We start from the raw sequence: 6,050 nt of genomic DNA, 5'->3' as shown, positions 1-6,050 counted from the left end.
AGAATGAATCAAAGCCTATATATACCTACATTTTGAGAAGAAATTAGACCATCAAGAGGAATTTCATGCATTTACAGAGAAAACATACAATTTCCATGCACACAAGGTCTCTACAGCCCCAGCTCTGTAAGGTAGGAGTACTAAACACTTGAAATAATACTCTTATTTTTGGTATATTTGATAAAATGAGACATATGAATACCTTCTGTTGTAAGAAGGCTGGATTGTGCTACACAGTGTGATGATGTAAATTCACTCTCCAATGAGCCAGTGGAAGGTGAAGAGGTGACATAAAAAACAATTGGACATGGAGTGCCACAAATCACAGTGGGAGGAATAAGCAAAGAGTTGTGTAAGCACAATGCTTACATGACTCTTCTAAACTTAGAACATGGAACAGGTGCTGCTCTGAATTAACAGAAAATACACAGACCCCTTTGATAGTTAGCAGTAATGCTGTGTCTGTGATAGGCAGCACAGAGAACAGGGAGCTGGAGCTGCATACACTGATCTCTCTGCCCATACCTGCTCCCTGTTCAGCTCAGAGAAGGGTTGATAACCCTGCAGGCTCTGCTCATGTAGTGTGATCACTGCACGAGCAGAAAGAAGGATGTGAGCTGGCTATGAGAGGCAGCACAAAGAATAGGGAGCTTGAGCTGCATACTCTGATCTGTCTGCCCGTCCCTACTTTCTTCTCAGTGCACAGGAAGGTTGTCAACCCTGCAGACTCTCGTGTAGTGTGATTAGCTGTGTATTGACAGCTCACATCCTGTAAGACAAGGTCACACTGGGTGGGAATCTGTGGCAATTTTCTATATGGAAAACAACTGTATTTCTTCTTTTAATTAGGGACAGAGCTGTGCTGGTTTCTATATCATTTTGAAATAGAAACTGGCATAGGTGGTGCAGATAGTCCTGAAACAAGTCTATCTGTTTAGTGAATGTGGTGCACACCACTTCTGAATGTTTCCCGAACCAATATAATTCCACAGGAAGCTTAGTTATTTCTCAGGATTACGTTTAAAATAGTTCTATATATTGAAATACATTTTCCAATGTGTATTTAGTTGCCTAGAGTTTGATTCCAATGACATATACACAAGGAAATAAATCATTCTTACCTGAGAATGTACTTGTCTGAGCCATGTCTTCTGTATTTCTTGTTAGAGCTCTATCCAGTTCAGTCATCATAAAAGGATAGTAGAAGGCATTTTACCTGGACCCACTGGGAGTGGGTGACCACTATACATAGCAAAAGAAGTACAGACAGATCAATAAAAATGCATGTGGGAACACATTACATGCTAGCTGCAATATTTGTTTTGTAGGAGGTCCATTGCGCTGAGAGTTTTCCACACACAGAAGTACAGATAGGTGAAGGTTAAACAGCACATGTGTAATTAAATAAAACGAAGTAGTCTATATGCAGGGTGTATAATCAACCATGAAGCAGCATACTCTGTAACTTCTGAAAAAAATAATAGAAATATTTGTGTTATTCTTAATAGAGATTATCATGCTAAAATAGTTAATAAAACTCGTCAGTAACATCCCATGTACAAACATATAAAACAAGCATGATATTAGGTTTGTTACTAAGGAAAGGATCACATGATAAAAGATGCAGCTGGTACAAAAGCCCATGTGCTTCAAGCTCATAGCAGCTTGAGCAAAAATTTAAAACCATCTGTTGACAGCATCTGTTTAAGATAAGAAAAGCCGTTCCAGGTGCAAACGTCACCCTATTCCCAGCAGATTCCCCAATCCAGGGCAGCTCCTCTCCCAGGCTGAATGACTCCCAATGTCATTTCACCTATTTTATGTGAACCCAGAAGGGTCAAGGTGTCGCAAACGCGTGCATCAGAGATGGACGCGGTTCAACCATTTTGGCTTCAACCTCCATCTTGGCGGAGGAATTAGCCTTCCTGATATATGTTATTCCCTCATTCTTGTTCCCCCCTCCCTTCCTGAGAGACACAGTGACAGATGTGTGTGTGTTAAAAGTGTCACAGGCCAGATCCCAGCAGGGAGCCACATGGTGCTGCACTGTCCAAAGAACCTGTGCAATTTCACACCTCTTAAAACAGATAAGGAGCCTTCCCAGAAGTTGAAAGAAATGCTGACCTGATGAGCCTAACCCAGTGGAGGTGACAGAATCAGATAAACTCTGTTAAACTCCATTTTTCCACTATGTCTCATATCTTGGAATATGAGAGACGTACCTAAAAACCAGACATCCAGTCAGATTGGCTATGAGCAGGCGAACAATTTGATGGGTCACTCGCCTTATCTCGGGCGCACAGGAAGGCAGAGAAATAGATCTCGTGAACCGTGTAGCATACAATTTCATAATTCATATCTAAATAATCCTCAGGATTATCTGCATAATAAAATACCCGCGGGTGGACTGTAGCTTGTGCAGCTGGAACGTTATGGAACAGAATATGAATTATGAAAGATGCTGGCCCCAGTTTAGGGTCCCGCCTGACGACCCCTCCCTGCACAAGGTATTGGTTTGTTACTTCAGAACCACCCTCTGCTGGGAAACTTTAAAACAGGCTGTCAAGCCTAAGGAAGGGAGAATTGAAGACATCTCCCATTTTTCCATCGTAACAGTGGGAGATCAAAGCACCATTCTGCTCTAAAAAACTTGGATCTGCTTACATCGAAGGCTTACTGGCAAGTAACTTAACCTTTTAACTTCTCTCTGTTATCTCTTTGCTGTGCTATGCTGTCTCCTTTATATCTATATATATATATCTTAGTTACATCTTCCTGTAAATATTTTTATTGCACCGGTTTGACCCTTTTAGTAATAAATCTCTCTTTCTGAAAGTGTTGAACTGTTTCTATAACTCTTAATTGCAATTTACGAATGCCTGCCTTTAAAGAGACGCTACTGTTTGTTTAACTCTCTGTATAACCGGCCTGTGTCAATGACAGGGTTATGCCGACGATTATTTCAATTATTATAGTGTTATAGCGATATTGCGAGTTTCCTCTTTCTCTGATCATAAAGGAGGTGGTGTCAGTGTGAAGGGGTTAATTGCGTAATTAACTCGACCCAGTAACAACCGCTCATATCGCAGGTACATAGATTGTGGTCCATTAGCTGGAAAATCTTTGTGCAGGGTGTGGCTGGGCGTGGTATTGTTACGCACGTCACATCGCGGTTTGGATCGGCCACTCCTTCGCTCACGAGTTTGGTGAGAAGGTCTGGGGTTTATACAGCAAATGTCTACAGGCCATAGGAAAGTCTTGTTGCTACTCTGATTAATCTAATAATACTTTTTCTTAAAATATTTTAACAAGCAGTAAATATTCTTTAAAACAGACCACTGTAGCAGCAAACACTGTGGAGCAATGCATTCTCAACAGTGAAGAGGAACAGTGAAGTCCTTAGGGTTGGATTTCAGGACTCTGTTCATCTCCTCTCCCTGTGCACATGCTTTGTGTTTACATTAGATATTAAAAGGCTGGCAGGCTTCCATGTCACTGCTGTGAAAGGGTGAAGGGGAGGAAGGTGTTCTAAGAGCTGGTGACGTTAAACTGAAAGTACTGCCCACAGCTACAAAGGTAAGTGAGGGCTTGTTTTAATGCATATATATTGCTTGTTCAGAATATATAGATATTTGAATGTCCATTTGCCACTCTAAAACAACTCTGTTGCAGGAGCTACACTAGGACAGTGGACAAGAAAGGTTGAAACAAGAAAAAAAAAAAGAAAAATACACTGACCTTTCCGGTAAAGCCATGTGAAAGTGAAATTTAAAAAGAGAAAATAGACATCTCACCCAGAATTTAACACCCCAATCAATTTAGAGCAATTAGTCCTCCATAATAGTAATATAACAATGAAGGTACTGTTTCCACATATCAGAATTGACTTGGTAAGCAGGTGCTGCATTAATGTTCATTTATCTCCTTTCCTAAACTGTAATTGTCTAAAATAATGTTTGCTGCATGGAGGTATAACAATAATATTTGTTAATTAAGTATTGATTTTGTTATTTTTATTTTTAGTAATATTATTGATAATAATTATAATACTATAAATAATATGAATAACAATAACAACACATATACTAATGATAATAATTAGAGATGAGCGAATCGAACCAGGCGAACCGGAATTCAATACGAATTTCAGGAAATATTCGATTCGCGTCGAATCCGAAATTTTGCCTACTTCGGGTGCGCGAATCGAATATTTCCCGATCAGCCGGCAAAAGTGTCCCTGCAGTGAGCTCCGCTATTTCTGACAGTTCTCTGACAGAAGGAACACATGTAAAGCGGTTGAAACATTGTATCTATTAGTTTCCATTTAGGATACAGATGTTTCAACCGCTGTACATGTGAAGAAGCTGTCAGAGAACTGTCAGAAATAGAGGAACTCTGCACATACACTTTTTGCCGGTTTGGAATTCTTATTTTCATCCTACTTCTTCTTCTTCTACTTCTTCATCCTCATCCTCAGAAGAAGAAGAGGATGAGGATGATGAAGAAGAAGAAGAAGAAGTAGGATGAAAATAAGAATAATTCCAAGCCGGCAAAAAGTGTATGTGCAGAGTTCCTCTATTCTGCAGATACACTTAGAGGAGCTCTGCAGATACACTTAGAGGAGCTCTGCACATACACTTTTTGCCGGCTTGGAATTAATCTTATTTTCATCCTACTTCTTCTTCTTCTTCTTCTTCTTCTTCATCCTCATCCTCAGAAGAAGAGGATGAGGATGAAGAAGAAGAAGAAGAAGTAGGATGAAAATAAGAATAATTCCAAGCCGGCAAAAAGTGTATGTGCAGAGTTCCTCTATTCTGCAGATACACTTAGAGGAGCTCTGCAGATACACTTAGAGGAGCTCTGCACATACACTTTTTGCCGGCTTAGAATTAATCTTATTTTCATCCTACTTCTTCTTCTTCTTCTTCTTCTTCATCCTCATCCTCAGAAGAAGAAGAAGAAGAGGACGAGGATGAGGATGAAGAAGAAGAAGAAGTAGGATGAAAATAAGAATAATTCCAAGCCGGCAAAAAGTGTATGTGCAGAGCTCCTCTAAGTGTATCTGCAGAGCTCCTCTAAGTGTATCTGCAGAATAGAGGAACTCTGCACATACACTTTTTGCCGGCTTGGAATTATTCTTATTTTCATCCTACTTCTTCTTCTTCTTCTTCATCCTTATCCTCTTCTTCTTCTTCTGAGGATGAGGATGAAGAAGAAGAAGAAGTAGGATGAAAATAAGATTAATTCCAAGCCGGCAAAAAGTGTATGTGCAGAGCTCCTCTAAGTGTATCTGCAGAGCTCCTCTAAGTGTATCTGCAGAATAGAGGAACTCTGCACATACACTTTTTGCCGGAAACCGCTGTATGGAGGGAATGTCCCAGAACTGTCAGAAATAGACTATTTATGACAGTTCTGGGACATTCCCTCCATACAGCGGTTGAAACATTGTATCTATTTGTTTCCATAAATGGATCCATTTATGGAAACAAATAGATACAATGTTTCAACCGCTGTATGGAGTGAATGTCCCAGAACTGTCAAAAATAGTCTATTTCTGACAGTTCTATGACATTCCCTCCATACAGCGGTTGAAACCGCTGTATGGAGTGAATGTCCCAGAACTGTCAGAAATAGTCTATTTCTGACAGTTCTGGGACATTCACTCCATACAGCGGTTGAAACATTGTATCTATTTGTTTCCATAAATGGATCCATTTATGGAAACAAATAGATACAATGTTTCAACCGCTGTATGGAGTGAATGTCCCAGAACTGTCAGAAATCGTCTATTTCTGACAGTTCTATGACATTCCCTCCATACAGCGGTTGAAACCGCTGTATGGAGTGAATGTCCCAGAACTGTCAGAAATAATCTATTTCTGACAGTTCTGGGACACTCACTCCATACAGCGGTTGAAACATTGTATCTATTTGTTTCCATAAATGGATCCATTTATGGAAACAAATAGATACAATGTTTCAACCGCTGTATGGAGTGAATGTCCCAGAACTGTCAGAAATAGTCTATTTCTGACAGTTCTATGACATTC

This window comes from Staurois parvus, unplaced genomic scaffold, assembly GCF_062004578.1.
Source record: "Staurois parvus isolate SC_StPar_1 unplaced genomic scaffold, SC_StPar_1.0 ptg000068l, whole genome shotgun sequence".
NCBI classification, from domain to species: domain Eukaryota; kingdom Metazoa; phylum Chordata; class Amphibia; order Anura; family Ranidae; genus Staurois; species Staurois parvus.
Note: the sequence above shows the minus strand (reverse complement) of the source record.